The sequence below is a fragment of the Phyllobates terribilis genome, unplaced genomic scaffold, assembly GCF_046119375.1.
Source record: "Phyllobates terribilis strain yellow unplaced genomic scaffold, ASM4611937v1 Scaffold_44__1_contigs__length_10104851, whole genome shotgun sequence".
NCBI classification, from domain to species: domain Eukaryota; kingdom Metazoa; phylum Chordata; class Amphibia; order Anura; family Dendrobatidae; genus Phyllobates; species Phyllobates terribilis.
The window spans coordinates 2928271-2938312 of NW_027362804.1; positions in this window are offsets into that span (position 1 = coordinate 2928271).

Genomic DNA, 10042 nt, shown 5'->3' on the forward strand with positions numbered 1-10042 from the left:
TTTTGAGCACCTTGAGGGAAGCAGTTTTTATAATGGTGTCACTTTTAGGTATTTTCTGTCATAAAGACCCCTCAAAGTCACTTCAAATGTGATGTGGTCCCTAAAAAAAAAAAAATAAATAAAATTTTGTAAATTTTGTTGGAAAAATGAGAAATCGTTGGTCAACTTTTAACCCTTATAGCTCCCTAGTAAAAATTAAAAAAAAATAAATACATTTTGGTTCCAAAATTGTGCTGATGTAAAGTAGACATGTTGGAAATGTTATTTATTAACTATTTTGTGTGACATATCTCTCTGATTTAAGGGCATAAAAATTCAAATTTTGAAAATTGCAAAAGTTTCAAAATTTTCGCCAAATTTCCATTTTTTTTTCACAAACGCAAGTGATATCGAAGAAATTTTACCACAATCATGAAGTACAATATGTCAAGAAAAAATAATCTCCGAATCAGGGGGATCCGTTGAAGCGCTTCAGAGTAATTACCTCATAAAGTGACAGTGGTCAGAATTGTAAAAATTGGCCTGGTCAGTAACGTGCAAACCACTTTGGGGGGTAAAGGGGTTAATGTTGATGATTATGGCTTACAGTCAATGAAAACACAAAAATTATTATCTCAGTAAATTAGAATACTTTATAACAGCTTTAAAAATTATTTTAAAATCCGAAATGTTGGCCTACTGAAATGTATGTTCAGTAAATGCCCTCAATACTTGGTCGAGGCTCCTTTTGCATCAACTACAGCATCAATGCGGCGTGGCATGGAGGCGATCAGCCTGTGGCACTGCTGAGGTGTTATGGAAGCCCAGGTTGCTTTGATAGCAGCCTTCAGCTCGTCTGCATTGTTGGGTCTGGTGTCTCTCATCTTCCTCTCGACAATATCCCATAGATTCTCTATGGGGTTAAGGTCAGGCGAGTTTTCTGGCCAATCAAGCACAGTGATACTGTTGTGTGTAAACCAGGTATTGGTACTTTTGGCAGTGTGGACAGGTGCCAAGTCCTGCTGGAGAATGACATTTCCAGCTCCAAAAAGCTTGTCGGCAGAGGGAAGCATGAAGTGCTGTAAAATTTACTGGTAGATGGCTGCGCTGACATTGGTGTTGATAAAACACAGTGGACCTACACCAGCAGATGACGGCCCCCCAAACCATCACTGATTGTGGAAACTTCACACTAGACTTCAAGCAGCTTGGATTGTGGCCTCTCCACTCTTCCTCCAGACTCTGGGACCTTGATTTCCAAATGAAAATTGGAACTCTGGGACCTTGTGGAGTGTGTCCAATGGCTTAAGGGCCCCACATAGTCCTCCATACAGTAGAATGGGCCCCACACAGTCCTCCACATAGTAGAATGGGCCCCACACAGTCCTCCACACAGTAGAATGGGCCCCACACAGTCCTCCACACAGTAGAATGGGCCCCACACAGAATAATGGGCCCCACACAGTCCTGCACACAGAATAATGGGCCCCACACAGTCCTGCACACAGAATAATGGGCCCCACACAGTCCTGCACACAGAATAATGGGCCCCACACAGTCCCCCACACAGAATAATGGGCCCCACACAGTCCCCCACACAGAATAATGGGCCCCACACAGTCCCCCACACAGAATAATGGGCCCCACACAGTCCCCCACACAGAATAATGGGCCCCACACAGTCCCCCACACAGAATAATGGGCCCCACACAGTCCCCCACACAGAATAATGGGCCCCACACAGTCCTCCACACAGAATAATGGGCCCCACACAGTCCTCCACACAGAATAATGGGCCCCACACAGTCCTCCACACAGAATAATGGGCCCCACACAGTCCTCCATACAGAATAATGGGCCCCACACAGTCCTCCACACAGAATAATGGGCCCCACACAGTCCTCCACACAGAATAATGGGCCCCACACAGTCCTCCACACAGAATAATGGGCCCCACACAGCCCTCCACACAGAATAATGGGCCCCACACAGCCCTCCACACAGAATAATGGGCCCCACACAGCCCTCCACACAGAATAATGGGCCCCACACAGCCCTCCACACAGAATAATGGGCCCCACACAGCCCTGCACACAGAATAATGGGCCCCACACAGCCCTGCACACAGAATAATGGGCCCCACACAGCCCTGCACACAGAATAATGGGCCCCACACAGCCCTGCACACAGAATAATGGGCCCCACACAGCCCTGCACACAGAATAATGGGCCCCACCCAGTCCTGCACACAGAATAATGGGCCCCACCCAGTCCTGCACACAGAATAATGGGCCGCACCCAGCCCTGCACACAGAATAATGGGCCCCACCCAGCCCTGCACACAGAATAATGAGCTACACATAGCACCTGCGATGTGTAGCAGCATTCATGATCTCCTATGAACGTCAGCCACAGGCCGGCGTTCATAGGAGATTCAAAATGACAGGCATGGGGGTCTTCTACAAACCCATGCCTGTCATGGCGCAAATTCAACAATGACGGGCCCTTTATTCAGAAATTCAGCTCATTGCACATGGACGTCTACAGCCAGCCACTTCTCTTCTCCTCGACGACAGAACATATCGGCGTCCATCTTGGCAGCCATTTCCTGCAGCCCTTCCTGACTTTATTGTCCAGCACTGACCTAGGGCAGGGAAAGGGACGGACGTGTTATGTATTCAGATACTTGTACCCCCCTATAGATTGTATACAAGTAGTGGGAGTAAAGGGTGTGTCCGCATGAAGTACTTTTGACATGATTTTCAAAATTCACCTCAGAAATTCATGTCATGATAATGGCGCAACGTCACGTTCCTTTGTTTTTTTTTCAGTGAGGTCATAGTGAAAGCAATGTGCTTTTCCCATTAAAATCCACAGGAAGCTTATCTAAAGAGTATTTGAAGAATGAACAAATCCTGTTTTGTGCCTCCATTTTGGTGCCCTGTTGACATTTTCACAAAATGGCCGCCAACGTTTTAGATTCATCTTATGCGGTGCTTTTTTTTTGGACGTTCAAGACACATCCTTCCTCGTCCATTGCCCTTTACTTCAGCCCTGTATATCCAGTCTACTAAATGGGTGGGTATATGTTAAATTCCTGAAGAACACTGCATAGGGAAGACTGTGCGGCCATTTTGTGAAGATACAAATGGAGTTCTAGTGAGGAGTAACAGCGACAGGATTGACCATATCTTTGTCATTTATTGTCCAGTTTGATTAGGGGGGTTTCACTGACCCCTTAACTCCTTCCTGACAGGATTTTACTTCTAAAATTAGCAACCGGAGTGAGCTCCGATCTCTGCTGTGAGGCAGCCATCGTCCCCCAGATCATTGGGTTTTAATGGCAGCCTGAGGATCCCTGTCGCTTCAATGCTAGTGCTCCCAATAAAGCTAATGCTGTGTCTTGGCTTCATAGGAGGTGGCCATTTTTGCTGTATACTGAGGTACTACAATATATATCCCTGTAGGGACTAAAAAGGATAATTGAAAATTAATAAAAAATAAAATCTGAAAAAAAAATAAAACAAATTAACCCAAACCCCAAAATTTATTTTTTTTGGTCACCAGACATCCCAAAATAAATGGAATAAAAGGTATTGTTTGTACCCCAAAATACCAATATAACTACAGCTCGCTATATATAAAAAAGCTCCATCAGTGTAAGTGGTGTTGGCGCTGTCGGTTACCGCCGTGGGATCTGGGCATGTGCACCACTCGTCGGTTGCTCGGGGGCCGGTACGGTGCACGTTGTAAGTACAGGCTGAAATCTGGGGAGGGGGCACCTGGAGAATCGAGTAATGGGGGCAAAAGTGGCAGGCACTATGGGGGAAATTAGCTTTTACATTGTGTGGGTAGCATTACTTTCAGTTGGGAAAACAAGTTATCCTATTTTTCACAGGATAGGTGATAACTTGTTGATCGGTGGGGGTCCGATCACTTGGGCGCAGGGGCGTAATGATCGCAGAGGGTGCGACCGGGCCCATGCGGGAGACCATGGACCCCAGGGTCTACTTCAACTGGATGTGCGTCCGAGATCGCACATAGGCGCTGGGGTCGGCGGCCTCCCTCCCGCACGGGCTCAGAAGAGGACGCCGGAAGTTGAGGGAGCAGAGGAAGGTGAGAAGAATGTTTTGAGGTTTTTTTTAATACAGAACGGGGAACACATATACCAGAAAGAGGCCCAGGATGGGGGACATATATGCCAGGATGGGGGATATATATACTAGGATAGGGAACATATACCAGGATGCGGCCCAGGATGGGGGACATATATACCAGGACGAGGGACATATATACCAGGATGGGGGACATATATACCAGGATGGGGGGCATATACCAGGATGCGGCCCAGGATGGGGGACATGTATGCCAAGATGGGGGACATGTATGCCAGGATGGGGGACATGTATGCCAGGATGGGGGACATGTATGCCAGGATGGGGGACATGTATGCCAGGATGGGGGATATATATACCAGGAAGGGGTCCAGGATGGGAGGCATTAGTACAGGATCGGGGACATTACTACATAATGGGGGGGGGGGGGCATTTATGTCTTTATAGGATTTAGAATGCTACAAGGACCCATACATCTAACCAACATGCAGGGTGGCCCAGGTCCAGGGGGCCCATCAGACTCTAGTTAGTCACTGCTTGGACAGGGCACTTTTATCACTGCTAGAATAGAACGACAGGTTCGGACGCCTGACTGCCGCTCCATTCATTCCCTATGGGGTTGCTGTGCACTTGGCTTTTTCTGACAGTTCCATAGAGAATGAATAAATCGGCGGTCAGGCGGTGCAGGTAAGTCGGTGTGGGTCCCAGCGGTCGGACCACCACCGATCTGCAAGTTATTACATATCCTGGGTACAGGAGATAATTTGTTTTCACTGGACAAACCCTTTAAGTCCCTTTAAGAGGCGTTCCTATCAAATGGATGACTCAGGAACCCTATTCTCGTGATTGGTTGCAATTGCAGCGTTGGGACCTTGTTTGATCAGACACTTATCACCTACCCTGTGAATAAGTGATAAGTTGTAATTTTGGCAGCAACCTTTTAAAGAGATTGTCTAGGTTCAGAAAAATATGGCTGCTTTCTTTTTAGGAACAGCGTCACCCTTGACCATAGGTAGAGAGGGGTATTGCATCTCAGCTCCATTGACTTCAATGAAGCTGAATTAATATCAAAAATAGGGGTCAACGGTGGGGCTGTCTCTGAAAGAAAGCAGCCATATTATTCTAAGCCTGGACAAATTCTTTAAGCTTAAAGGGGTTGTCCACCTTTAGGGACATTATTTTTCTTTTAATTAGGTGCATGTATTTGGGACTAAAAATCATTTTTGCAATTGGGTTTCATTAAAAATTTTGCACCGTTTGCCTTCTATAGTTCTAGTAATATAGTTCTATAATAATTCTATAATAATTCTTACTGTAGAACGAGTTAACTGTGAAACAGTCAGTGAGTTTTTTCATACTGAATGACGGGAAGTTTGTAACTCTATTATTTGTCTTTTTCTAAAGTGATTTATGACCACAGACCACATCAAAGTTGAATGTGCAGGGAAATAAAGAACCTGTAAAAGGAAAACGGTGCAAAATTTGCACAAATTTTTTTTTTGTGTATTATTTTTTTTTTTCAGTGGACAACCCCTTTAAGGTATCAAAAAACAATACATTTATTTTATTTGTGGTCTGTAGAATGCGATGGTCACCTAAGCTCCGCCTCTATGACCTCATGCATGACTTTTCATGTACATAGGTTCCGCATATTCCGTAGGACAAGAGAACTGACTGCAGATATCTCCTCTAAGAACCTTCATGGAACTAACGCTAAAGACCGTCTTTCAGGCCCAGGAAATGTTAGTGGGGGGAAAAAAAGAGACCACTGAAATGAAGGTGCCGTTCGGGTTTCCCAGCAAGCAAAGAAGATCAAAATCCGTCTCTATTGATAGGTAAATGTATATTGCTCGCCTCTGACATGTAGGATGGAATCTGTCTGTCTAGGCAAACTAGGATCTAAAATGATACCTTCCATTGATGCCCCATTGATTACTGGGATTCCTATACTTTTGAGCACAAAGTGTTGAATAAGGGATACCACCAGCTTTAGGTGCTGAGGCCAATAGGGACCATGGAGCCCCCTTAAGTGTAAGTGGCGAACCACATGCAGACGTACAGGTGGTTCACCTCTATGGCCACCTCTAACTTCAAAGTGCTTCTCTCATATATGATCTGAGGCCCCATTCACATCTTCTTAATTTGTTTATAAGGAAAAATTGGTACATTTAAATACCACCTTAAAGAAATGTATTTTATTTAAATATTATATATTTTTTATTTTATTTTTCATATTAATTTGGATATTAAAAAAAAAAATTCTTGCAATTTTCACACTGGCCACTAGTCCTGATGTTAGCCTTCTTCTTCCTATTCTTCACATGGACATAAGCAGCAATAGACTGACTCAGACCTGGTTTGTTTGTATATAAACTTTCTGGGCATGTTGCAATCTGGTGATATTGTACAGGGAGGGGAGGAGGTGAGTTGTGACATCCCATTTTGTGAATGGTGAACTCTGTGCTATCTACTGTATATAGAGATATTATCTTTTATTGTATTCCTGTCTGTGATGATAATGAGATTTCTGAAAAGCCCCCGAAACAGAACAGGAAGTATAATGTAATCCTGTCTGTGATGATGATGAGACTTCTGAAAAGTCTCCTGAACAGAACAGTAAAAATGAATCTAGAATTAAAGAGTAACTAAACGTATATATATATTTTTATATAATTTGTCCAGCATGGAAAGTATCTTTCTAAATCACTTTATTAGGGGGATTAATCTTCATTCCTTTAAAAAGAAAGTGCATATAAGTGGCTTCCAAACCTCCGCTTTTCCCAAGAGAGATACCCTTTAATCCTAGTGGCGCCACTGTGTGAAAATTGCAACATTTCTATTTTTTTTTTCTATATAAACACAAATATGGAAAATTGTATACAGACAATCTATTAGCAAAAATGTGTACAAAAAAATTGAAAACCTGATTTAAACAATAGGACATGCTACAGATAGGAGCCAAAAGGACACATTTAGGGGCCAAAAAACCCCCAAGGACAAGTTAAGAGTGCACATGTGGTTCATGCTAAAAATAAAAAAAAAAATGAGACTTGAGCAAGGCCTGACCTTGTCGGTCCGTGCGTGAACACACCTTCTTCAGCTAAGATCTGCCCTTTTTTCCAGAGCAGATATGAGCGTACAAACGCCAAAATATGCTAAATTTTTGTTCAACTCAGCTTGCACAAAAATTATCTTCATTTGTCTGGGGGAAAGGGCTTGATCTGCTTCTGTCCATGATTCTTTGCGGGTGATCTTTCTATGAGGCAGAACATGTTAGTATTAGGCTAAGTCCATAGGGGACGGACAGCCCCAATGAGGAAGAAAATCAGCAGCAAAATACACAGCTCCAAATACTGCTGATGATTTGCCACAGATTTTGAGAATTTCTGCTGCAGGTTCGGGTCAGGAGACCGGCGGTCAGTCCATACATTGTGGTGTATATATGGACTGTGAAATACGCTCTTGTGAACCCGGCTTAATGCACAATGGATTTTCCACCAGCAAATTTGTGGCGGCAAATCTGCTAAGTATTCATCCAATGTGGACATCACTTTAAGTTTCAGAAGTTTGTCAAATTAGTTCAGAAGCACTGCATGAAAGTTTCTCTTCTCCATCAGACCGGGATCTCCTAGACCCTCTGACAGCACGGCCTGGAGCCATCTGGTGAAAAAATCTTCGGCCTCCACCAACGTGTCCATCTTGAATTTAGCCGAAAAACAATCATCCTCTTCCGAATCAGAATCAGAAGAGTCTCAAAAATCGGAGGTATCTGATCTAATATATATAATTGTCTTATCCCGTCTGTCTGTCCAGGAAATCCCACGTTGCTGATTAGTCAGGCCGCGGCCAATCAGCGACGCGGGATTTCAGAACAAGATGGTGGCCGTTAGCGGCTCACCCTCACACGCTCACACCCTCGGACGCTCACCCCCTCACCCTCGGACGCTCACCCCCTCACCCTCGGACGCTCACCCCCTCACCCTCGGACGCTCACCCCCTCACCCTCGGACGCTCACCCCCTCACCCTCTCACCCCCTCACCCTCGGACGCTCACCCCCTCGCCCTGAGACGCTCACCCCCTCGCCCTGAGACGCTCACCCCCTCGCCCTGAGACGCTCACCCCCTCGCCCTGAGACGCTCACCCGCTCGCCCTGAGACGCTCACCCGCTCGCCCTGAGACGCTCACCCGCTCGCCCTGAGACGCTCACCCGCTCGCCCTGAGACGCTCACCCGCTCGCCCTGAGACGCTCACCCGCTCGCCCTGAGACGCTCACCCGCTCGCCCTGAGACGCTCACCCGCTCGCCCTCAGACGCTCACCCCCTCAACCCCTCACCCTCACCCCCTCAGACGCTCACCCTCACCCCCTCACCCTCAGACGCTCACCCCCTCACCCACTCACCCCATCACCCTGACGCTCACCCACTCACCCCATCACCCTGACGCTCACCCCCTCACCCTGAGACGCTCACCCCCTCACCCTGAGACGCTCACCCCCTCGCCCTCGCCCCCTCGCCCTCAGACGCTCGCCCGCTCGCCCTCAGACGCTCGCCCGCTCGCCCTCAGACGCTCGCCCGCTCGCCCTCAGACGCTCGCCCTCAGACGCTCGCCCTCAGACGCTCGCCCTCAGACGCTCGCCCTCAGACGCTCGCCCTCAGACGCTCGCCCTCAGACGCTCGCCCTCACCCCCTCAGACGCTCGCCCTCACCCCCTCAGACGCTCGCCCTCACCCCCTCACCCTCAGACGCTCACCCCCTCAACCCCTCACCCCCTCACCCTCACCCACTCACCCTCACCCCCTCACCCTCAGACGCTCACCCCCTCACCCTCAGACGCTCACCCCCTCGCCCTCAGACGCTCACCCGCTCGCCCTCAGACGCTCACCCGCTCGCCCTCAGACGCTCACCCGCTCGCCCTCAGACGCTCACCCGCTCGCCCTCAGACGCTCACCCCCTCAACCCCTCACCCTCACCCCCTCACCCTCACCCCCTCACCCTCAGACGCTCACCCCCTCAACCCCTCACCCTCACCCCCTCAGACGCTCACCCTCACCCCCTCACCCTCAGACGCTCACCCCCTCACCCACTCACCCCATCACCCTGACGCTCACCCACTCACCCCCTCACCCTGAGACGCTCACCCCCTCACCCTGAGACGCTCACCCCCTCACCCTGAGACGCTCACCCCCTCACCCTGAGACGCTCACCCCCTCACCCTGAGACGCTCACCCCCTCGCCCTCAGACGCTCGCCCTCAGACGCTCGCCCGCTCGCCCTCAGACGCTCGCACGCTCGCCCTCAGACGCTCGCCCTCAGACGCTCGCCCTCAGACGCTCGCCCTCAGACGCTCGCCCTCAGACGCTCGCCCTCAGACGCTCGCCCCCTCTCCCTCACCCCCTCACCCTCAGACGCTCACCCCCTCACCCTCAGACGCTCACCCCCTCACCCTGAGACGCTCACCCCCTCACCCTCGCCCCCAGACGCTCGCCCGCTCGCCCTCAGACGCTCGCCCGCTCGCCCTCAGACGCTCGCCCTCAGACGCTCGCCCTCAGACGCTCGCCCTCAGACGCTCGCCCTCAGACGCTCGCCCTCAGACGCTCGCCCTCAGACGCTCGCCCCCTCTCCCTCACCCCCTCTCCCTCACCCCCTCTCCCTCACCCCCTCTCCCTCACCCCCTCACCCTCACCCCCTCACCCTCAGACGCTCACCCCCTCACCCTCAGACGCTCACCCCCTCACCCTCAGACGCTCACCCCCTCACCCTCAGACGCTCACCCCCTCACCCTCAGACGCTCACCCCCTCACCCTCAGACGCTCACCCCCTCAACCCCTCACCCTCACCCCCTTGCCCTCAGGCGCCCTCGCCCTCAGGCGCCCTCGCCCTCAGGCGCCCTCAGGCGCCCTCGCCCTCAGGCGCCCTCAGGCGCCCTCGCCCTCAGGCGCCCTCAGGCGC